Below are 25,742 nucleotides of genomic sequence, written 5' to 3'. Positions count from 1 at the left end.
TGTTTTTCACTATTCTATACACATATTCTTTGTTATGACGTCTCTCCAGAGAGGGTTCAATCTCCGGGGTGTTGTCATAAAATCTAAAGAATAATTTACTGTGGTACTTATGACTTGTCTTTAAGAAGCATCGGTTCCTTAGATAAACTATCTTCTTGGATACATCTAGGTACACCCATGTAGTACCATCCAAGCAAACCAAGCATCCTGTCTTCCCTTTGATCTATCCAGACAAAGCAAACAGCGTGGGGTAATCATTGGTAGTAACAAATATTATTGCCCTACATATGAAGTCCTCCTTTCAAAACACATCGTACATCGGCTCCGCATGCCTCTATAGCCTCTCCATTTCTTGCATCAAAGGCTCAAGGAACACGTCTATATCAATGTCCTGATTGTTTAGGGCCAAAAATAAGAATAGTAAGGAGAAGGTACTTTCTCTTCTGACAAAACCACGTTGGGATGTTGTACATGGTCAAGATGACTGACCAAGTGCTGTGGTTGCTCATCCTCTCATTGAAGGGATTCATTCCATCGGTGCTCAAGCCAAACTGTACATTCCTTGGGTCATCGCTTAATTCTTTGTGCTTCTCATTGAACCTTTGCCACTGACTACAATCAGCCAGGTGTGCAATCTTATCATCATCCACCTTGCGCTCATCATCCCACCATGTCATGAGTGCGGCTTCTTTAGGGTTTAGGAAGATACGTCTCAAGCGGTCGGTCACTGGCAGGTACCACATTATCAAGGTAGGAATTCTTCTCTGTTTTGCATCGTTGCCTAATGGAGTGTCCTCTAGGGGCTGAGATTCTTGTACCAGCTTTTTTGTACCCTTCTTATTCCTCTTTTTCCCCGTGGAGGCTTTGTCACCACCATAAAGCTCATTGTTCTTATACCGGTTGGCCCCACACTGGGGACATTGATCCAGTGACTTGAACGTTTCGCCATGAAAAAGTATACAGTGGTTGGGGCATGCATGGATTTTTTCAACCCCCAATGTCAATGGACTTATGACCTTCTTCGCTTGGTATGTGTTGGCGGGAACTGACTTTGGTTGTGGCAGCACCCATGACAAGAGATGCAATAGATCATTGAAACTACAATCTGACCGGCCGTACTTAGCCTTCAGGATGAGTAGCTCAAGCACAAAACATAGCAATGTCCAATGTGTCGGACAACCCTTTTTAACACCATACACAGTCTCCTTCGATGCTTTTGTCACCCTTTCCAAATTTTTTAGACCTTTCGGGCTATTTAGTAAAATCTCTGGTCCAAGGGTTCGAATCATGTCCTCTAAATCATCTTCATCCTCGACACGTGCTCCACCATCATTATTGGTACCACCTTCATCGTTACCATCCCACCCACCAGCATCACCACCTTGTTTATTGTCAAACTCGGAATCCATTCGTGCATCAAGCTCTGCTGAATATTGGGACATAGGATTCTAGTGTTTCGTCGTCGTATTCCTCATCATCCTTGTCATTAACAATAACCCTTTTACCGTGATGAATCTATATTGTGTAGTCCTCAACAAATCATCGCATAATCAAATGTGATCTGATGATAGTCACATCTGTCCATGCCATACGGTTTTTGCAATCTTTATAAGGACAAATAATTGTATCCTTATTCTCTGTCAACGTTGCTGCATGCTTCTCTGCGGCTTCAATAAATTTGTCCACCTCTTCACGGAAACTTGCCTTGAACCTTAAGGAACCATACATCCAAGAGTTCATGTACTCAATCTTTTACAATAAAGGACTACTTATTCAGATATATATAAAAATAAATCAAATTAATAATTACTTGAGAATAATTGTATATACTTTAGATATATATGAATATAAATCAAATATAATTACATGAAGCATACAAACACACCATGGTAGAAGAAAATTAATTAATGGCCCATTTATCCATAAATAATTAAAATACATATTTGTTGATTACAATAAAAAATTTAAAGACAACAATTAGCAATAATTATATTTTACCCAATATCTTTCATAGAAATCCTAGTTCAATTTCATCAAACATAAATTTACAAAAACAAAATTAATAAAAAAACAAACCCTAGATGTAGATGTACATACACATGAAACATCCATAAAACTAACTAATTGTTTACTAAAATCAAGAAACATGGACCAAATAAGGGTATGATCTTATTCTCCTACCTAATTTACCCCCAAGTACATTCAAAACTTGGGTCTAATTTGCTTCATAAGTAGCTCAAACACCATAGAAGAGAGAGAAAAACAAAACTCTAATTACTCACTAACCAACCATTAAAGCTTAAAAAAAATGTGGAATAGCATTTTCTTACCTTCTACAACCTCTTCACCAAAGGATTTAAGACCAAAATATTCCTCTCTTAGTAGAGCAATTTTTGGGAGGATGCCCAAGGCCTCCCCACCTTTCTTTCATGGGTTGGAGTGAGTGACCCGATGAGAAAGAAGGATGCTGCGGTCTTTTTATATGTGGATCATTTGTAGGGGCGGCTGATGATTGAGCCGCCCCTACAAATCGGAGGTATTTATACGTGGGCATTTGTAGGGGCGGCTCAATTACCAGCCGCCCCTACAAATAGCAACACGGGGGTGGCTCGTATCACCAGCCGCCCCTGCTGTTCAATTTGTAGAGGCGGCTGGTCTCGTGGTTCCCGAGCACACCACTATAGGGGCGGCTCCATCACCAACCGCCCCTACAAAAAAATTGTTCCGTTGCTACAAACCGTTTTTCACGTGGTGTCAATCTCAGGTAATTAATCTAAACAGTGTAAAGTTTATCCAACAGACCAGCTAAATAATGATTACAGATATGGATACCTCTCGGAGGTCTTCCGAGACGGCGCGGCCTCGTACATTTGTATGTGGTGCTCTTTAGTCAGAGCATATGTTTCTTTACAGACGGATCTCCATGCGCCCATCATAAGTCGCTTTCTCACTGCTTCCCGACGTACAAACGCATGGGTCCCCAAAAAATTTGATGTCTTAAGAATAAAAAAAATGTCCAAAAAACATGATGTTTTAGCTGATGGACAATAGATTTGACCATATCAGTTTGAGACCGTGATCCGTTTGCCTCCATGTATTCCTTTTAATTATGAATTTATTCCTTAATTGCATCGTTCACTTTCAATAAGTAGAAGTATACGGGTAATTTTTGTTGAGCCCAGTCCTAAAATCCTCGGACATTAAGTTTTTTCTGGGACCGAGGGAGTAGCAAACAGTGACGTGAAACACCTGATAGATTGTGTTAGCTAGCCGATTGCGTGCATGAACTTATGAAGATGGAAACTACTTTCAGTCTCTATGATTATAAGGAGATGCTCGATACTTAATGCTAACTAGACAGCCAGAGATAAAGGGTAGGCACAAGAAGATGTAACTTTTGGAAGTTTCTGTCGCGTTGCAGCCAACAGAAGGTCGTCTCTCCCAACAACGAGAACTGCAAAAATCCACGGCCAAAACAAGATGCTTTATTGACATTCTTTTCCAATGCAGTGATCGTAGAGAGATCCAGCAACAGTTGTATGTATATCCACTACAAGGTTTTACCCCTGATGCAATGGTCTAAAAGCGTTGTAATATACCAAAAATTATTGCGATAGACAAAATTGCAACACTTTTTTTTCGTTGGTAGGCGTTGTCATAGTAACCGTGACAAAAGGTTTGCCCAACGACTCATTTTGGTGTTGCAATAGGTTTTCCCCTATTGCAACACCAAGGAGTGTTGTTGCAATGCCATGTAGTGTTGCAATCCATAGTATAGACAATCATCGTAGGTGTTGCAATAGTTACTATTGCAACACACCCGGGGTTGCTAGAAATACCTATTACCACGTACCCAAAGCGTGACAATAGGTGCACTAGCAACGATATTGGGTGTTGCAATAGACCTTATTGCCACGCATCAATAGCATTGCAATAGATGGACCCTCTATTGCCACGCTATCTCGGTGGTTGCTATAGGTGAAACAGTCTATTGCCACGATAAATATTTGGTTGCTAGAGGTAGCATCTCTATTGCAACGATCAATACTGGTTGCTATAGGTGAAACCGTCTATTGCCACGATAAATATTTGGCTGCTAGAGGTATCCTCTCTATTGCAACACTAAACATTGTGGTTGCTATAGGTCCCTCCGTCTATTGCCACGGTAAATGTTTGGTTGCTAGAGGTTGCCTCTCTATTGCAACGATCAATACTGGTTGTTATTGTTGGACCCTCTATTGCCACGCTAACTATTGTGTTGCTACAATTTGAAGACTCTATTGCAACGCCCACTATTGCGTTGGTATGATGTTTTTTGCAACACCGTTTGTTTGTTGCTATATCATATATTGCAACGCCAAATTATTTTATCGATAGTCCTATATTGCAACGCTTTGTTTGCTTCAAACAATAATTGCATACCGAATAATATATGATGAAAGAAGCATTTAGACATCCATTAATCCAAAATATGCTTTATTCATACAACTCATTAATGAAACCACATCCAATGTCAAACTTAGTCGATAACACATGCACAACAATTGAAACACATAAGGTATCCGACTCACAGTAGCTACTTTGAACAGTTTAAAATGTAATAAGCTATGTGTAGTACTGTAGCAAAGGTCAGCTTGACATTGACCGTCCATCACTTGTGCGCTCCACTCAAACTCTTCTTGCTCCTGAAAGAATCATTAACATTGGTATATGCATCAGATAAACTCAAATTGTATTATTTTAGCAACAACAGCATGGATTGAACCATTTTGAAGGTAAGTAATTTGGAATCATAAATTAAAGACTAAAGGGTTTGAAATTTCCTGATTTATTCAAAGTAAAATTATCCATCAAATGACTATATGATTTCCGATCAGGCACTTTCACTTCTGTTAAAAAACATTGCAAGCAGCCAAACAGCTAAAAATCATTGCTATTGTCCCAGCTACTGCTTCGGAAATATGACATTTACATAAGAAATATAAAAGGACGTTAATATATTTTTCCAAGAGTAACAACTCGACTAGAATAAATCACAGGAAGCAAAGTACTAGCAACAACGTAAGACATGAATGCGTTAATGCTACATCAAATTCAAAAGGGAAGCTAATACCTATGGAGGGTATACTCTATACTGACTTCAAAAATATTGACGTGTCTCACCTGGTTCATTTCCGTTACAAGATTGTTTAGAATCTTCAATCCTATGAAATAATGATCCTGAGATGCCTGAAATAATGTAGCCACAAAAAAATATTAGCAAAATGCATCAGGTCATAGGCAAAAGAACTAGGAACCAAAATTATACCACCTCTAGTCACAAAGACTTGTTGCCCGGGATCACACATTGCCTTAAAATATATTTATGAAACCCAACAAAACTGGAATATTACCCATGAAATATCTACACATGATTTGCATGTTTCCAATATAAATTAAAAGGCTATCGACAATCAAAGTTTTGGAAGTTTGACCACAGGCACTTCCAAAACGACAAGCACTTGTGACAGGAGGGAGTAATAGCTGCATATAAACCTTTCAATGACAGAATCTTGGTTACCATTTCATGTATCTTGTCAAGAAACAAATTATTGTAGCAAACAGATTCTTACGTCCTTTCACAAACTAACGGATTTTGTGAACAGTTGAAGAGAGATTTGATAGCTGTATGTAACATGTTTTCTTGAAATTTGGTCTATGTAGCCATCATAATAAAACAAGCAGACAAAACCTTCCAACATTTTATGTTTAACAATTATGACCATTCACTTTTTATTAGAAGAATCATGTAGCTCTAAGGTATTAAGTAGGCCAACAAAATCTTCAACATGTAATCTCCATCCATTAGGAGGCACACTCTGTTGTGCCCATTTTGGCTCCACGCAGCCTGTTTTGGCTTTGGCAGCGCACACATAAAAAATAAAATAAAATAGCATTGGCACCAGCAGGCTATTAGCTTCCTGTATGCCCATATTAAGGTGTGACTAAATGTGGATTAAAGTAAGCATGGGGCTAAATATGTGATAGAATAAATCTTTCATGTTTTATCACAGAGTTAGGAATCATAGCAAACTCTACTCCCACGTAAAGCTAACAGCCCAAGTAAAACCAAAAGAACAATTATATAGGATCTCTCGATTCAATTTTGTGCCAACTAAATTTCAACACCATTCATGAGCTGAAAACCAGAAGGATAATTACAGCATGGGGATTGGGAAAGGAAACTCTAAGTAGGAATGTATTTAATTAGTACCTGCAAAAGTTGGAATGAATCCAGCCAACTTCTGATGGTTGCATCCAACAAGTCATCGAAACACGATCTGTTTCAAACCCAAAATTAAGAATAGTGCCACATCCTATAATTTGTCAATGGTACTATGAATCTATTATGCACTATTTTTGCCCAGCAGTACTCATCAACCAACAAACACAAACTCAGAAACTAAAAAAGAAACCAAACATAAATCTATAGTGGTTTAGGACAAAGGTACTGATCAGAAATAATTACATCCTGAAAATATCATCTCACCTTTTCAGGTTCCCATTTGAGTATGAACACTAATCCTCCAAAATGCCAAATTCAGTATTTTTTATGTGGTTAGTCTACACAAATACCATTAAAAAACACTGGTATTCTAAGAATGGCTTATGTAAAATGAAGCAATGCTACTCTGAACTCCTCAAAGCATGGCAAATTAAGTACTTCTCTCTCAGGTTAGTCTGAACAAATGGTTCACTAATTAAAAATAAAAAATAAAAAATGGTAACCTCTGTTTCATTAGCAGAAGGATCTTGGGCACCAAGTTCCTCTTGTCGTAGCCACACTACATTGACTCAAGAATCACCCGGAACATGCTGGCACTGCATTCATCAAGGAAATATTAATAATTGGGCTTGGTATTGGTACTGAGCATCTGGGCAAGAATAGAACTGAGTTCTGAAACCTGAAACGCCATGCCGCAGCCTGGAGATGTTCAGTCAGCGGCGCTGGCAGAGCCCGCCAGACGAGGGGCTCCAACATTGATGGAAGCGACCCTATCCAGGAGCGCCGCGCCCCCTGGGTCACATCCTAGGGAAGGCGCGGGTGGACGTCGACTCCGGTAGGCGGCGCAAGGGGGATCCGGCCGGATCTTCGAGATCCACTTCCTCATCGCCCTGCTGCCGACCGACCCGCTGCGCCGATTGTCGAAGTGGGGACAGGACGCGCGCCGCCGCGGGCGTCTATGTTCAGGATCACCTACGCCTATCCTAGTAGCAGCAGGTGGACAACAAGAACGCATCAGGAGTAAGGGTGCCACCGCCCCATGCTCAGAAAATGGAACGCCGGTAGGGGAGGAAGGGATGGATGGATGGACTGGATCACGCACGAACCTCGCGCTTGCTGCGGCGGCGTGCTCAAAGGCCTCCCGTGCCTCGGAGTGTGGGAGAGGAGGTGGCTGCGTGCACGTGATGGAGCGCGATTGGAGCGAGATCGCGGGAGGGGATGGAGGGGCGTCGGGGGAAGTGGATGAGCGAGCAAGGCATCGCACGCCGAGTTGAGGGGACGCGGGTGGTGGTGGTGACCTTGACCTTGTTGTTGTCGTCGTCGAAGCGGTACTCAATGACCTTCTTGAGGCCGTTCTCGTCGGGCCTGGCGACGACGCGGGGAGGGAGGAGGAAGTCGAGGTCGCTGCCATCGTCCTCCTCGAGCTCCCCCACCGGATAGTCCTCCTCGACAACCCGTCCCCGCCCCGCCATCGTGCCATCCCGTGAGGGAACCCAAGGGGGGAGCTATCGCGATGACGGCCGGGCGCAGCAGCAATTGCTCTAGGAGGCCGGGCCGGCGGCGGCGGGGCCGGAGGGAGGGGAGGGGGCGGGGCCGCTGCGCCTCCCCATCCACGGGAGAGGTCGACGATGCAGAAGGATCTGGGGAGGGAGGCGCGGTCGGTTTGGCTGACAGAGGAGGAGTCGTGTCCGCCACGGCAGTCGGTGGAGGGAGGAGATTAGGGCGCGACGGTCGGCGGACGAGGAGGAGATGGGGGCACGGCGGCGATTGAGGAGATGTGGTCTGTGGTGGAGAAAATGGGCTGTGGTGGTGAGATTGCGGAGACGTGGATGAGATTTGGGGCGCGGGTGCAGGATGAGATTACGAAGATACCCTTAAAAATATAGGGATTTGAGGAGGAGGATGGGTAGTAGCGTCAATTAATATTGCAAAATTTTTGGACTAGTGCCATTGGACCGAAGAAGGAGGCGGGGGGCCAAATTGAATTCAGCCCAGCGCTTGAAAAGCTTATGTGAAGCAACTTTTTTAAAATAAGAAATTAAGGCATCTTTGTGAAGCAACTTGTACATAAACTATATTAAATACGATTAATACATTTTTCAAATGTAGTAGGCAACATATAAGTTGTCATGTAGGAGTTTGAATAATTTCTAAGTAGATTTGGTATTTTCTATCATTTAATTGACTTTTTATGTCTTTATTGAAAGTAATCCTACGTTGAACTATGTGTCCCTCTAATAAGATTCAAAAATTGCACAAAAATATTTTTAGGTTCATATGTTCCATTACAGACCATGTATTGGAGATGAAGAAAAATTATGTTGTCTTCTAGAGACAATTCAAAATTTTATCTCCAAATTAGCACATAATAATTAAAATAATATCTAAATTTGATAAAAAAAATTCTACAAATTGATGTGGCAACATATTTTTGGTTCATAACTAAGCTTGTAAAAAAATTAAGTATTTTGATAAAGTTGGAAAATACATTGTTCACAAATAGAGACATCTCTCACATAGTTCGTAGTAACTCAAGTCAAATTTTGAGATTTAAGTAGCACTTTACATATTCGAACTCGTATTCATCTCAAAATTGGATAGAACCTTATAATTACCATGACATTAGAAAAATATGAAGTTATGTTACCAATTGTTATGCAAAAAACATATTTTATCTATTCTTTTTTTTTGAAGAAAACAAGCTAGAAATTGTGTACATAAAATAAACCATCCTCACATCATCTAAAGCCAGCCATCCATGGGCGAGGGGCACGACATGGCGGCCGGATAGCACCCTAGTTGCGGGCAATGTGTACATGGACGACGCCCAACATCTATTTGAGGAGATGCTTGCAAGGTAATTAATTTGTTGTAGTTCTTGAATGTTCTCGTATGCCCACCTATAATATCCGATAATGAAATAAATAGAACTAGGAACAAGGAACAAATAGATTAGTACTTCCATATAGGAAGAGTCGAAGACATAGGCGCTTCTTCGATGTCACTCGAAACCTCCAGTGGTGGCGATGCATAGGCGCCGAAGCCGAGACCAACAGCAAGGCAGAGCACATCATGGTGCCAAAGGCGTCGCCGCCTAGCAGTTGTGTGATTGTCATGACATAAGTGGGGCAAATAGAATTTTTGAAATAAAAAATAGGGAAAACGAAAACAGAAAAGCAAATATAATATTTGAAACAAAAAATCAGGAAAAAAAGAGAGTAAAATGGAAAAATCGGGAAAAAAAGAGAGAAAAACATGCAAAATCTAAGATTTGATCCTAGAGCCTCCTAGCTAGGAATCACCGCACTTACCACTGAGCTACATGTTCTTTGGTTTAGATTTGTGGTATTTAATAGTTTTTTAACATAATTTGTTGCACTGTTGCTTCCGTGGCAACCCTTGGGCAAGGACACCACATCACTTGGCCGCTTGCCTGCCACGTCACCCTGCCACCGACCGCGCCCACTGGGAATTGGGAAAAAAATAAAAGATGCGCGGTGGGGGAATCGAGCCTAGAAGATGATTTCTTTGTTTAAATACTTATCTTTTGTTCAACAGTAATGTGTTTCTAGATTTTTTGTTGAAAGCTATCACATTGTCTGGAATAATGAATAACTGGAGTTGGTCTTTAAACTGTTATACTCATGTTTGTTTTCTGTTATAAGCACAAATATCAGCATGCTGGACAATTTTTTGCTTTCTAAAATTGTCATGGAAGATACGGATCGTGATCGTCCATGTTGAAAAATGAAGTGAATTAGCCATCTTCATCATGTAAACAAGTAATATAAAGTCTGCTTAATGTCGAACACACCTTAGTACCCAGTGGTAGATGAGGGTTTGCTTGTACTTTAGTTTCTGGGATCAAATCCTCCATGGAGCATTTTTTTTGTTAATAGAATATATTATTTAGAAATGTGTGAAGTATTTTATCTATTACAACCATTTTTGGTATATTGCAACACTTTTAGGCCGTTGCATCGGAAGTAGTCTACTACGTGGAGCATTTTGTCTATTGCAACCATTTTTGGTACATTGCAACACTTTTAGGCTATTACATCAGAGCGGGTCCCACTGTTCCCGCACAGCCAGTATTTGCTCCCGTGCAGGTGTGAATGAAATGGTGCGGTGAGCGGCGCAGGCCGTGGGACTAGTGACGTGGTCCAGGCCAGTCCTATGGCTCCACGTCGGTATGGTGGGCCCCAGTGGTGAGTGACGAAGATAGAACCGCTTGCCACGCATGTCATCGCGTGTTCGTTCTTTTTCTTTTTTTCCTTCTAGAATTTTTATGAACTTCTACAATTTTGAAATAGTAGATAATTTTTAATGGAAAAGTCGTCAAAAACAAAGTTGTAGAACCCCCATGTTTCAACAATTCAAAATTTGAATTTTAAAATATAAGAATTCGAATAGAATTTTGGGATAGTAAATGATTTCAAATGAAAACGTTATCAACAACAAAGTTGTAGAAATCATAAAGATCTATAACTTTTATTTTGGTCATTTCTTTATCCGACTTTGTTTGAATAATTCAAAATATGAGAGCTTCAAACATATTTTTAGGACAGTTAATGATTTCAAATGAAAAAGTCGTCAACAACAAAGTTGTACAACCCAACATGATTTACAACTCTTGTATTGGTAATTTCTCCATCCGACAAAATGGTAGTATATATTGTTCACAATTGGGTACATCTTTCATATTAATCACTTATAACTATGTGAGAGATGTATCAATTTGTGAACAATGTCTATTGCCACCTTGTTAAAATTATTTGAGTTTTTTATATGATGATTAGATAACAAAAACATGTTACCATGCAAAATTGTAGAATTGTTTGACAAAATTTAGAATTATTACAATTATTTGATCTTAATTTAGGAATAGAATGATGAATTATCCCTAGCAAACAAATGTTTTTCCCTAACAACTCTGGGATATGGGATAGAGTGAAATGTATGACTATAAATATGTTCTTTGTAAATTTTTTTGACTCCTATTATAGGTATGCACAGTTCAATTTGAAATTACTTTCGGTAAGCACCCAGAAATTTATTTAAAACATAGAAAATATCAAATGAGTTCCAATTTTTTTGAAACTCCTACACAACAACATATACGTAGGCTATTGCTTGTTAAAAAAGTTTCAGAAATACCAACTATTAAGAATAGAAATACCAACTATTCATATGTTCTTCATTCCAAATCAGTTCATCTAACTGGACGGAATTAGTATTTGGAAGAAAATTCCCCCATCTTGGCACAAACACTTGCTGTAGCCTAGTGGTTAGACTTTCTTGGTTCCTTGACGAGGTCTTGGGTTCGAGTCTCAACTAAGGAATAATTTTTTCGATTTAATTTATGTATTCTCTGACTGACATGTTAAGAACAATATATGTCGAAATAAGTCACAAACAATAAAGTGGTGTGGTGGTACGGCTTGGCTTTAGTCCGAGGTCTTGGATTCAATTCCCTTGGCTAATATCTTTTTATTGCCCTTTTCACGTCAATTCCCTTGGCAGATGGGCGCCAGCAGGCCTGCTCGGACCAGGCGCAAGCGTGCAGCCTAGCCCATATTTTTGGGTTTTGAATTTCTGATTGGACCAAACATGTATAAGGAAACATGCCAGAAAAAATCACAAACACAACCATGATGTGGTGGTAAGACATGCTCATCGTTAGTGGCAGGTCGCGGTTTTGAATCCTCCTCACCCCCATTTTTTTGGTATATTATTCAGAAATGCGTAGGAGCATTTTATCTATTGCAACCATTTTTTGTATATTGCAACACTTTTAGGCCATTGCATCAGGGGTAGTCTAATGCGTGGAGCATTTTGTCTATTACAACCATTTTTGGTATATTGCAACACTTTTAGGCCGCTGCATCAAGGGTAGTCTATAGCAACACAAAAAAATCGTGTCAATATTAACATGATATTGCGTCCATTTAGGATTGTAGTTGCAATAAGTACTTAACAGTTACAATGCCACAAAAGATTATTACAACCCTAGAAAACTATGGCAATAGGAACATGCTATTGCATCCATTCAGAAATCTTGTTGCAATAATGACCCTAGCAATTGCAATACCATGGAACATTATTGCAACCCATAATAACCGTGGCAATAGTTACAAGCAAAAGCAACCAAATCCAATATAGTTACAATAACACCAAGTAATTGCAACGAAAACCAATATTATTGCAACTCAAAAATGCCATTGCAATAATTCCAACTAATTGCAACATAATTCTTAAATAGTTGCAGTAGCACAAGCCTGTTGCAACGACAAACCACTACATATTGCAACAAATTTAGTACCGTTACATTATAGGCACATATTACAACCATTTTTTGAAAAGGTTGCAATACGACCCACCTATGACAACCAAATTAGTGGTGTTGCAATCATGATCTACTTTGAACACGGAGGTTCAAAGTCTGAACAGTACTAAAATTTCCATAAGATCAAGATGGGTTCAGACTGATGACCACACGTGGCTTAGCGTTCTTGTGCACGTACAACAATATAATACTATTTCAACTCTAATGTACGTTCAACTGGTTGGCATTTGTCGCAGCTCACGACCGGTCAGACGGCTGCCCAACTCGATTCTTGCATACATGCCGACGTGTGTGCTCATCGCTCGCTTATTATACGTACGTGCGCCGCTAAACATATACACTAATACACACACGTGACGTCCATCGATGCCATATTGCCATCATGCATTGCTGAATGCTGATAGCCTTTTCTCACTACATGCAGGCACGACTTTTTTCGCACTGCTAGAACTAACCGTACCCCTCTATAATTAAGTAAGTTCAGTCTCACCTTTGTTTGCTTGCTTCGGTCTTAGGTAGTGTTTGGTTCGATATTTTTGAGGCGTTATCCGTTCACAGCACAATCGGAGTCCGCTAAATTTGTTTGGTTCACTTCTGCGTAACCGGGTCCCGTGTAATCAGGTCCGAGCTCAAGGCAAATTGAGCGTTAACGGTTTCCGTAGGTATTCGGACGGCAACACATACCTGACACGATCTAACAGTGGAACCAAACAAAATGCTGGAATCGAGTATTACGTAATCATTGCCCCTGGGATCTCATACCTATTTACGTTTGCAGTGTTATTTCTCAACCAAACATCACCTTAGATATGCACTGTAAACTGTATCGACCAATCAAACGATGTGCTTGATTGCATCTGCCAGAGTACAATTGTGTTCTTTGTCATCACACTATTAGGACCTCTCTCATCTATTCTTTTACTGCCCGTTCTCCACAGCATGCTGGTCCACCCTTCAGTTGCTGGTGCCCAATTCTGATGATTCTTGCTTCATCACAGAAAATTTCAAGAATTAGCTCAATTTGCCTTTCTTCATGGAGATTGTTATAACGATGTGCCGATCGATTTGGATAATGCGCAATGATGTTATTTTCAGAGGTATTCCCCACTCAGTTCACCCATGCAAGACGGTCTTTCGGAAGGAATTTTCTCTGGTTATCCTTAGAGCAAAAGCAGCTTTACATCCCCTTATTGACTCATGGCTAGAAGCATTTGTGTAATTGCTTTGATTTTTTTATAGGTAATTGCTTTAATTCTTTTCTTAACCTTTTTTGTTTCCCGATCCCCTCTTTTGAGGTCTGTAACTGTAAACTCTTTTTTGTTTCTTCAATAAAATTCCAGTAGGGGGTAAACCCGTCCTGTTTCATAAAAAAAACGATGTGCTTGATTACACGCGACTGTCCAACGAGTGGCCAGACCAAAAGTGAGGGGGCATCGCCGCGATTAATCATACAAAGATACTCCTCTAGTCCTCTGTCTAACCACGACGGGCTAGCTAGTAACCATTATATAAGTTTATTAGTTCACTTCAGTATACCACTACACTACCACAAAAACATAATATCGTTGAGGGTTTCTATGAAAACCACCAAAGAAATTATTTTTGGCGGCAGACGCTCAAGGAAGTATGCCAAAGAAAGAGCGAAGGGGAATAGACATTACCTTGGAGGTCACCATAAATTAAATGATTTCTTTGAGTGACTTAAGACTTCCCTTGAACATCATTTACCACTACACCACATGGTCATTTATGCCTTAATGAATGTTTCTTTCTTTGTATATTCACTTTAGTAAAACTTGTAGCAAATATTTGAGACACTAAAACCTTTCAAATGAGTAAAGTTTGAACTAAAAAGTTTTATATCTCGTCGAGTACTACAACATTGGTTTATATTGTATCTCCATCCAAGGTCATTTGCAAAATATAAAAAAATGAATTTCAAACCTCTAAGAACTTAAAACATAATTTTTAGACTACAAAAATTTTCAAATGAAAAGTTACAAACTATTAATTTGTATATCTATTCGAGCTCTACAACGTCCTTTGGTTTAGGTTGTATCTTCATCTGAAGTAGTTTGGAAAACTAAAAAACTTGAATTTCAAAACTCTGAGAACTTAAAACATGATTTTTTTCTTAGTAGGTACAACAATACTTGATGGTTGGAACTCAACAAAACTAGCACTTCCTTGGGGATTTTCAAATACACTCAAGGAAATCTAAAATTACTTTGGCGGTTTGTGAGGCAATTACTTGGGTGGTTCAGACTAGAACTCAAGGAAACGTGCAATTACCTTGGCAGTTCAGACTAACCCTCAAGCAAATGTAAAATTAACTTGGCCATTTGGTTTAGCACTCAAAAAATATGCATTTCCTTGAATGTTTTCTACAACTACCAAGTGTAGTGTCGAGATGGACGGATTAGAGAGGGGTGAATAGTCATTTCTAAAAATTAAACATACCGGCTAACAGAAACAAATGCAGAATTAAAACTATCGGTCTAGCCAAAACTACACCCCCTCTATCTTTGTTCTCAAGCACCTTAAAAAGATCCTAAACTAGCAACTAACAGCCTGTTCGGTTGGCTGGTTCATATCGTTGCTGGTTCGTGAAGAAATACTGCTGGCTGGTTTGTGTGACAGAGAAAATACTGTTCCGGACTAGAAATTTCCGATCGTTTACGACAAGCCACAAGCCAAACAAACAGGCTATAAGGTGCTAGGTTAGTTAGAGCTTACCTAACCAATTCTAGGAGCAAGGTCACACAAACCTATGTCCAATAGTACTTCAAGCACGGGGGAGCTCCTACACAACTAGTAAGCAAAAGTCACAAAGCTCCTAAGCTCACTAGCAATGCTCAATAACAAGGCCACACAAGTGAAAGGTCCTAATATGGCTATAGGGGCGAATAACCTATTTAAAAACTCTACAAAGCACTTGAGCAATTGATTAGTACAACAAATGGTGTGATGCAATTTGGTGTGATGCAATTTTGGCCTAGCTCTACAAGGGTTGCAAGCCACCTATACCAACAATTCTAGATGCTATGATCACTATCACACACAACACGCTAGGTCACTATTCACTAAGCTAGTGTGCTCTCATGACTAACTAAAGAGCCATACTAACCAAACTAACAAGCTCTCAAAGACTAAGTACACTAAAGAGCTTGACAACTAGTTTGCAAGGGATGTAAAGGATTGAGTAGGATGATTATACCGTTGTGTAGAGGAGTGAACCAATCACAAGATGAATACCAATTCAATCACTGGGAGAAATCCAAGAGACAAGTGACACACCAATTTTCTCTCGAGGCTCACGTGCTTGCTGGCACGCTAGTCCCCGTTGTGTCGACCAACACTTGGTGGTTTGGTGGCTAATAGGTATCACACACCTAACCCACCACAAGAGGCGCCGCCAGAACCTACCGCAAGTGAAGTAACTCAATGACACAAGCAATTTACTAGAGCTACATTGCGGCTCTTCGCCGGGGAAGGTGCAAGACCCCTCACAATCATCGGAGCCAGCCACGAACAATCACCAACACGTGCCGAAGCTCCTCCTCTGCTCCAAGCTATCTAGGTGGCGGCAACCACAAAGAGAAATAAGAAATCCATAGCCACAACGATCCCCAAATGCTGCTAGATGAAATCACTCAAGCAAATACACTTGGAATCACTCCCAATCACACTATGGTGATGAATCAATGATGGAGATGAGTGGAAGGTGTTTGCTTAGGCTCACAAGGATGTCAAGTATGTCAAAGTGCCAAGAGAGTGAGGCCCAAGCTAGCCTAGACACTATTTATAGATGTCCCTGAACGAATAGAGCCATTAGAGACAAAGAGGGGCGCCCTGCGTACTGACCGGACGCTGCCCGAGCCAGCGTCCAATTGTGGATCCTGCGCCACATGTCACGAACCTTTGAATACCATGCATAGATCTCCATCGGTCAACTGATCAAGCCCCCTAGGGTTTAGTCATGACCGAACACGCTGCTTGCGCCACCTGACGCTCGAGCCCTCTGTGTCCAATTGTTTACAAATAGCATCAAGAGGCGAAAAAACTTGACCTTACGCGTTAGGTCAGAGGTGACCTGATGCACCCATGCATCCTGTTAGTGCATGGCTTCTACCCACGATCGCCCAAGGCTAATGCACGGTATGTCAGCACACACTTGACTCATGGCCTATGCGTCCAATCGTGTGAAACCACCACTGCTCAAAAGGTGACCGGACACGCCGATGCAGCTAGGGCCAATGTTCAATCCTTCTCTGCCCTCTCGGCCAACAGCGCTGCCTCGCCTATAAATGACTGGACGCCCCCAGGTTGAGTCTGGTCACCACGCGACCAACATCTGATCGTGGACCTTCTCCTCTTTTTCTTTTTCTAAGTCTACAACCGCTTCACCCTTGCTTCCAACTTGCTAACCACAAAGTATAGAACTTGTGTGCACGTGTGTTAGCATTTTTCAAAGCATTTTACAAGGGTCAAAGTTAGCACACTAGGTTCCTAAATGCATATGCAAAAGTCATGTCACCTAGTGGCACTCGATAAACCATTTAGCCAAAGATTTCCCCTCTTTATAGTACGACTATCGATCATAAATGCACTTACACCTTCTATGGTGTCTTAAATGCCAAAACAAAACCCTATCTTATACCCTTGCCTTGATCTTCTCGGATTTTGTTTTTCTCTTTCTTCTTTTACAAGTTGAGCACTTGATCATCATCAACTCATGTCCATCTTCAACTCCAAGGACCTCATCTGGCTCAATCACTTGAATTTGACCACCTTGTCTAATTCACATACTTAGATCAAAGCTTAGCCCTAGATTTCATCAATTATCCAAAACCAAACTTGGGCTTTTAACAAGCCAAATTAGAGAGCGCAAATTACTTAGCTACACAAACTAAGCAATGTGACTAATAAGGTCGCTAAAACCAAATTAGCCACGCAAGGGAGCTGCTTCTATGCTACCCAAGCAAGAAGGTAACTAGCAAGCTACACAAGCCAACTAATTACACAAGCAACTACACAAGCACAATATATGAAATGTAAATACAAGCTTATGTGTGGGGAATGCAAACCAATGGGAAGAACAATGTTGACACAGTGATTTTTCTCCTAAGGTTCACTTGGTTGCCGCCAAGCTAGTCCCTATTGTGTCGATCGCTCACTTGGTGGTTTGGTGGCTAATTGGCATCACCCGCCAAGCCCACACATTGGGCACCACAAGAACATACCCTAAAAGTGAGGGTAGCTCAATGACACGCTCTACTAGAGTTGCTCTTTGTGATCCCCATGGGGTGAGCATAATCCCCCTCACAAATCCTCCTCTGGTGCACCGTACAATCTTCTCGCATGCTTCAATGGAGTCACAAGCCTCCAAGCCATCTAGGAGGTGGAAACCTCCAAGAGTAACAAGCACCACCAGCTTGCAACTTGATCACCTAGTTCCACTCGATGCAATCTCACAATGCAACACACTAGAATCACTCACTTGCAATCGAATCAAGCTCTTGCAAGCATAATTGAGTTAAAGGGCTCCCAAGCACACTCAAGCATGGACACAAAGTCCCCCAAGGAGCTCAACCTCAGCCATGGCCAAGACACCCCTCTATTTATAGCCCAAGGGCCAAATAGAGTCATTACCCCTTCACTGGGCAAAACCCTGCAGCGACCGGACGTGCAGGTCAAGTTAACCGGACACTGCCTGCCAGCGTCCAGTCACTCACTGTCGTCCACGTGTCCCTTTGTGTTCAACCATGACCATTGATCTCTAATGGCTAGTTCCTTCACGCGCGCATCACAGACAATAGGATGCGCGGAAGCCATGACCATACTCGGTGACCTTGCAGTCCGGTCTACACACTCTCATGCCTCTAATGCCAGTGACCGGACATCTCATCCGAATGACCTAACGCTCCACCACTCCATGTCCATTCACTTCCAAAGATGGTCTAGAGAGGAGAAAACATGACTGGACGTGTCCGGTGTGGCCGACCGGATGCACCACTTTGTCCAATCCTCTCTTCCTCGCGTGAACGCTTGTGTCAGCGTACATCACCTCTGACCGGACGTAGGGCCTACGCGTCCGGTCTTCTCCTCGTGCCAGCATCCGATCACTTCTATGACCACTTTCACTTCTCCATTTCTTTGCCATCCTTTGCAAATGTGACTACACCACCAAGTGTACACCACCATATGTATGTGTGTTAGCATTTTCACAAACATTTTTCAAGGAGTTAATCACTCAATTCACCACGCCACTCGATCCAAACACGAATGCAAAGTTAGATCGCTCAAGTGGCACTAGATGACCGATATGCAAACAAGTTTGTCCCACTTGATAGTACGACTATCTATCTTAAACCCAGTCATAAACTTCTCTACACACCTATGACCGGTGAAATGAAATGCCCTATAGGATATACCTTTGCCTTGCATATTGTTGGTATAAATTAACACACACAGAATAATCTGCAAGCGCACGAATATTATACCGATGTAGCACTTCACCTAGAGTACCCAGTTTTATATCAAACTCGAGGAAACGTGTGTGAGAATAACCAAATCTAACTTATCCCAACTTCACAATCAAGGCTAGATAATAGGAGCGTAGAGGAGACTACTAAGGTCTTCTAGCTCTAACTTCGGTAAGCTTTGTCTTCTATTATTCAATTCTAAGATAATACTAGAGAAAACACAGACAAAGTATGTTTTCTATAGCAATACTGTCTAGCTAGGCCTACTAATGGGAGGTGGGCTACAGAGGATTCAATGAGGCTATAAAAGTCACCCTCGCGAGCTACCACCGATCCAGAAAATAGGGTAGATCTATGAGTAACCGAGTCTAAGCACCACTCTTACACTATGAATACTACTTTAACCCAAGAGCTACAAGGATTAAAGTACTCAAAAGAGAGTCACAAACCTAAAGAATAATATGAACAAGATGCTTACTTGAATTAGAAGTCGATTACCAGAGAAATCTCAGAAGCAAGCTCAAGAAGAACTTGATTCCTCTAGGTACAAGCCAGTAGAGAGAGCACCGACAGGCCAGGACTCCTCTAGAACTCTTCCCTCACACTCTATCTCTCTATCTCTAGAACAAGACTAGATCCTATCGAGGACTAATCTTCTCTTGATTGCTAGCCTTGATCTTGGTGGACATATGAATTAGGGTTTCTGGCTTCTTAGCTCTCAGGATCAAATGAGGCTTATGCTTGTGGGAGAGGTAGGGGCTAGATTATATAGCCCGTAAGGGTCCAACATGAGCCCTTGGATCAAACCGACTTAAGCAACAGCCTAGATGCATCCTCAAAGGTGGTGGGAAATCGAGATAGGAAGCTGGCTGACAGGTGGGCCTACCAGGGGCTGGGTGGCCTAACAGTGGGGCCGAGCAGCCCCACATGTCATCATCTGGTCCTGCTGCTTCAGTGACATGGCTCTTGGATCCTTCTAGAGCCTTCCCATGTAGGTACCATGATGGGATTCCGTATTTTCCTTTGACGATTAGGTCCTCCTTGGTGGTTTTCTGATTAAATCATGCTAGAAACACAGATTCACCAAAACTCATTTAATTTATCAGTTTAAACCCCTAAGTCTACATTGGTGATTTATTTATGCCCTTATACATGTTTAATTGATGGTTAAATATGTATGATAACTACCATCAACACGCATTCCATTTCATCTCCTCTAATGTCGATGCAACACATGCACTAGCCATATCACAAATGATATGATCCACTTCATATCATCACATGACCTTGTTGGTTCATCGATCTTGACCTCACTTGCTTTTCACCGTTGCCTTCGTCAATTGGTGCCAAGTCTTGCACAAGCTTTACCGCCATGTGGTCCATCGCTCCAAAGCCTCCAACTTGCCCTTCACGCTTGCAACCTGGTCCATCAAGCCAAGTCTTGTCTTGATCGTCTCCACCTTAGTCACATGACTCAATATCATGTCTCATATGCATTGAGCACCCTCATCACATGTGTGAGCCTTTGCAACATCTCCAAGCCATTTTCACCTCCATGACATATGTTGCTCACACACGTGTACCTATAGACTAATAACCTGTGTATCTCCCATAAACACATATTAGTCCACCTAGCATGTTATTCAATTACCAAAACCAAACAAGGACCTTTCAATCTCCCCCTTTTTAGAAATTGATGACAACTCTACAAAGATATGGAAATTAAGCTCCTTTGGATTCATGTTGCTTGCCCAAGCAATTTTACCATGTGTAAATGATTTTGGACAAGTACCACAAACCCAAATTGGTAGTATTAGCTCCCCCTACATATGTGCTAGAGTGTTAGGTTTGAAGGTCGCACATATGCATAGACTGGAAATATGGGAGAGTAATTACTACCAAAGATGCTAAGGTGTAAAGAATTAACCTTTGATAGCGTGATACCAATTGGAGTGCACATTTTAACACCATGGTTAGCTAGACAACAAAAACACTAGAAACCCCATGAGATCAACATTATAAGCAAGGTTCTAGTACCATGTGTAGAAATACAAGTCTAGCTACCATCCTATTCATGCTAGTTATCAAATCATCATTCAACTTCTAATCACTAACATACACCGCGCAAGCATGCATATCAAATTTAAAAACTTGTGCAATGCAAGCAAGCACATGAATATGCACATATCAAATGCAAACAATCAAGTTTATGAGCTTGCTCCCTAGCCCCTACTTGTGTGCTTCTTTTGTCCAAGAATTCTGATCCTTCTCCATTCTTCAATGTTGCTCCCTCTTTATCCATATCCATGTCCAAATCCAACTTCTCCCTAATGTCCTCTTGCATTGCATATTTCATATCTTTGTACCAATCTCTCCTCCTTTGTCATCAATTTCCATAAAAGGTGTGCATCACTTGATACAAAGGGTGGTACTAGGGATAGATGGTTGACACTTGAATCTTGCATTTTTTTATGGACACCACTACATATGTTGGAATGACACCATTTGGATAGCTCTTGAGATACCACACATAGGATCTTTGACCTTGATACCAATTGGTGGGACACCTCCCCCTATGTCATAGCATGGGTCATCCATTTGATATACTTGAGCTCTTGTATGTGAGGGAACTTGCTTTACTTGATGATCACTTAAAGTTGAGGATCACTTGTGGAACCACCGTCTTGCATGATTGATACCACGTGTAGAAATGTGATACCACTTGGAAGAATTTACTAGCATTGCACCATTTGTTGGTTTTGTCAATAAAAACCATTTCTTGAACATTTTCTATCTTTATGAGTACCACTTGTAGGATATCACTTGTGACTTGATCCAGACACCACTTGTGAATACCACTTGAGGAAAACATTTGAGTCTAGATACCACTTGAAACAAACAAACTAGATATCCATTTGCATTGTTGTCTTGTTCTTGTACTTTTGTCACTATCATGAGCTTTGACTTGAACTAAATTGAGTTGCCAAAGCTTCCAAGTCTGGTTTGAACCAATGACAAGCTTCTTCACACCTCTTTCAAGGGTTATCTTGCCAATGTTGTACTTATCACTTGTTAGCAATCCAAATTAAGTCAAGTGCTTGGGTTTACTAGCTTATGAACAACCTCCTATACTACCACTAGATCAATCAACCATTCAAGCAATAGTGGAATGCTATGAATTTTAAACTTTTCTTTTGTTATGCATGATCCTATTAGGCATGTACTATATGCTCTAGCAACATACTAGTAAGGTATGAAATGATCATGCACATTACAATGATACCTTTGCTATGTTGGAGTAGAGGATAGTCACATAGATTCCAATTCATTACTCTAATAGCAATGTGAAGTCTAATTATAAGCTTGGTGAAGACCAATCATCAATAATAAAATCTATTATTCACCCATATGATTTGAGAACCACGTAAGATCAAGTGCACTAGCTCTTAGTTGTGGTTGGCTTGCTTCTTCTTTTGATCAATGCTTGCTTGAGAGAACTATTTGGAATACCACTTGAATTAATATGGCTAGCTCTCTTTTTGGTGTTGCTTGCTCTCTAGATCAATCCTATTGATTTCTTCAACTGAGTATCTCAAATGTTCCTTAGATCACCATTTTCATTTTAGCCTTCCAAGCACCCCACTTGGTTTACCTACAAAAGGCAGCAAATCCCCACGGGGAGAAGTGACCTCTCTCCATGAAACATCCTTGATACTCACTTGAAATGACTTTGTTTGATTGATCTAAGTGATGGACTTAACTTGATGTGTAATCTTGAATCCTTCTTTAAGTCCTTTTCTTTCTACTTGTTTAAGTTCTTTTCTTTCTACCAAATTGATCTTCAATTATCACTAGAACTTAAACTTCATCTTCATCTTGAGTTTGATCTTGATCTTTCAATTTGAGTACTAAATGTGTGCCAAGTATACTCCACAATCAAATGGCCTTGTACTCTTTCCTTGTAATGCTTCTACCAATGTTTCCAACTTGAGGTAACTCAATCACCTATAATCATGTTTCCAACTTGAGGACCTTTCAACCAAAGTGACTCCAAATCAATCCAATAAATGTCACTTTTCTAGCAGATTCAGTACCCTTCAATAAAAAATTCATATCTCCCAACGTATAGATCTAATTGCCACAAAATTTGGTGGAGATGTGCTTTCCTAAGTCGTATAGCAGCTATAAAAATTTGGACTTCATTTGACATCTAGATTTTTACTAGATTTCAATTCTTCCACCACTGCTACATGCTGAAAACTGCTGCACTATAGCTGACAAGATCTACTCTAAAACCGAAGCATATCCAATTCTCATGAAATTTGTACAGCACTTAATATCATAAGTCTAGAGCATGTATACCAAATTTAAAGCTAATCCAAATAAATTTGATTACTTAAATATGGCTAAGATCACAGCTCACTTAGATTGTGCAATTTTGGACAGATTTCAATACTTGAGCTATATTTCACCAAATATGAATAAAACTTGAACTCAACTTGTTTGAATACTTTCACAAGACATATATCCATTCAATCCACTTACTAAATGTCATCTTATGAATTTATCCAACACAAATCAATCCAAACTTGATGACTAAGTATTTATCCATTCAAACATGTTATAGCAAGCAACATTGCATATTTATCCAATGCAATCAACTCATATGCACCAAAATGAAATGATCAACAAGAGATATACCTTGGTTAGCTCATGATCATCCAATTAGAAAGCTTCAACTCATATCTTTGCAAGCCATCAAATATATCAATAAATCATCCACAATATGAATGTTGCACTTATATGTTGTAGCATTTGGACTTCAATTGTATTGACTTGGCATTGGGTTTGGATGTGCATTAAGCTTCATAACTTGATTCAACACATGATGAACAACATTAAATCAATTGAATCATGCCTCTAATGCCCATGGTATCTACAAACAATCATCCACTTTCTGATGGTACCCAAACTAGTTTGGGTCCTCTCAAGTTATGAGCAACATACTTAGGCATTGACTTAGTATGAGTAGCGGGATGTTTTGCAATAGCAACCATAGAGGTACCATTACCATCCTTTCTAACCACAATATCATCATCAATTGAAATAGTCTTAGAAGTATTACCTAGGGGACATGAATGAGCCATGTGTTCCCTTTCTCGGCATGAGTAGCACTTCCTCTTTGATTGAGCCTTCTCTTCCTTGCTCATTTGGTGCTTCCCATTGCCTTGCCACTCATGAGTTGCTTGAGCCTTCTTCTCAATCTTGGTAGGAAACCTTGAGGCAAAGTGTCCCATATCTTCAAACTTAAAGCACTTGATGTGAGCATAATCTTTCTTCTCATCTTTATTCTTGCTCACCATCTTGGCATCTTGAATAAGCATTGGATGCTTTGCATTTGCTCTTCCACCTCTTCTTGTAGTCTTCTTCTTCATCCCCAAATTACCATCTTCATGGTTGATCTTGTCTTGCACTTGGGGCTTCTCTTTTTGCTAAACTTGTGGCTTTGGTGGAGGCTCTTCTTTTTGGTTCACCAATTGCTTGGTTGGGCACATTGAGGTGAGATGACCCCATGTGCGGCACTTGAAGCACTTGATATGCTTTAGCCTCTCTTCTTCTTTCTTCAACTTGAGCTTCTCTTCATTGAGGCAACCATTTACAAGATGTCCCACTTCATGGCACTTGAAGCACATGAAATGAGATATTTGTTCTTGCTTCTTCATCTTTCTTTCTCTTTTTCTTTCAGCCCTTTGTCATGCTCTTGTTGAATCCAAGGCCACTCTTGTCACCGAAGTTTCTTTGAGTCTTCAACATATGCTCAAAGGTGACTTTTAAGTTGTAGCACCTCTCTAACTTGTTGCTCAATTTATTCACTTCTCTTTTAAGCTCATTGTTCTCCTTCAAAATGTTAGTCTCACAAGATATAGAAGAAGAACAAGCATCTATATATCAAGAACATGGCAAATCTAATAAATCATCACAAGAGGTGGATACATGCTTCTTTCTTACATCACAAGAGTTAGTCACATGTTGCAATTGATCACTTGACTCATGTGATGAGTTCTCATTCTTCTTAAGTTTCTTTGAAAATGCTTTAATGAGAGAAGCATGTTGTTCTAATAATTCTTCATGAGACACAAGAAGCTTCTCATGAGTCAATTTTAGCTCATCATGTGAAGATTTAAGAACATCAAGTAAGTGCTTATGTTCTTCACATGAATTCTTTAGAAATGAGTTTTCATTTTCTAATTTCAATGTTTTGGCTTTCTCAATTTCTAAAGACATGGCCATGCTAGCAAGTCTACTAACAAGCTCATCATATGAATCGACATGATCAACCACATTAGCATTTTGTACCGTTGTGTCACCTTGTGACATGAAGCAATGTAGTGAAGTGGATGTACTTGTAGTAGCATCACAATCATGGCTCGAAGCATGAACCATCATCATCATCATCACGAAGTGTGCTTGAGGTAGAAACATCATTTGCATCACTTGGGACATCACCATCAACCTTGTCAAGTGAACTTGTGGTAGATACATCATCATCATCACTTGACTATGAGGTGGAGCAATCTTCCACAATCACCAAATTGTTGTCATGCTCAACACACTCATGCGCCTCCTCCTTGTGATCATCCTCCTT

The 25,742-nt window shown here is 40.5% G+C and overlaps 1 long non-coding RNA gene across 1 annotated transcript; it reads right to left on the bottom strand.

Moving 5' to 3' along the window:
- Positions 1–5,162: 5,162 nt before the first annotated feature.
- Positions 5,163–6,864, bottom strand: LOC136458125 (uncharacterized). The gene is made up of 3 exons (XR_010759906.1): positions 6,769–6,864; positions 6,254–6,320; positions 5,163–5,229 (listed from the first exon to the last, which is right to left on the bottom strand). It is a non-coding gene; the product is annotated as an uncharacterized lncRNA (long non-coding RNA).
- Between the last annotated feature and the right edge of the window lie 18,878 nt (positions 6,865–25,742).

The sequence above is a fragment of the Miscanthus floridulus genome, chromosome 6, assembly GCF_019320115.1.
Source record: "Miscanthus floridulus cultivar M001 chromosome 6, ASM1932011v1, whole genome shotgun sequence".
Classification (NCBI taxonomy): Eukaryota; Viridiplantae; Streptophyta; class Magnoliopsida; order Poales; family Poaceae; genus Miscanthus; species Miscanthus floridulus.
This window is presented reverse-complemented; position numbering and strand designations above follow the sequence as displayed.